Source organism: Pteropus vampyrus, unplaced genomic scaffold, assembly GCF_000151845.1.
Source record: "Pteropus vampyrus isolate Shadow unplaced genomic scaffold, Pvam_2.0 Scaffold352, whole genome shotgun sequence".
Taxonomy (NCBI): domain Eukaryota; kingdom Metazoa; phylum Chordata; class Mammalia; order Chiroptera; family Pteropodidae; genus Pteropus; species Pteropus vampyrus.
The window spans coordinates 563,131-563,723 of record NW_011889133.1 but is presented as its reverse complement, the minus strand read 5'-3'; positions in this window follow the sequence as shown (position 1 = coordinate 563,723).

The window sequence follows — 593 nt, the reverse complement described above, 5'->3', positions numbered from 1 at the left end:
AGGAAGGAGGGAGGGAGGAAGAGAGGGAGGGAACAGAGACCGAGACCATAAAATATGAATAAGAGTGTGTGGGGGGAGGAGAAAATGAGAGGAATCGAATGAGAACGAGGGAATAATGAGGCTGCGGATGGAGCAGAGAATGAATGGGAAAATGACACCAGCATTTATACAGCGCCGACTGTATACCGGGCTCTGCGTTGGACTCCGGCACAGACTGGAGGGGAGGAGCCGGAGAGAGGGGCTTCCTTTTCTTTGCTCCCAGGAGCGACCGCCCGGGCTCCTGCGCTGTCGCGGGCGGGGCAGGGCAGGGCTGCGCGCAGACGGCCTTGGCCCCAGCCGTTCGCGCCTCTCCCGCGGCCCCGGCCCGCTTGGCCACGGTCCCCAAAGCGGTGTCCCCAAGGGCCCCGCACCTATCCCGCGCTGTGGCGGCCTCCGGGCGCACGGGGCCGTGTCAAGGCCAGGGCGATCGGCATTGGCGCCTTTATCAGACCATTAGGTCACGGGGTCGGCTGGTATCCCGTCCCCGAACACAGCGGTGAGGGGCCGGTTGAGACCAGAACGCACCCCTCTTTAAAAAGAAGAGGAAGCAGCTC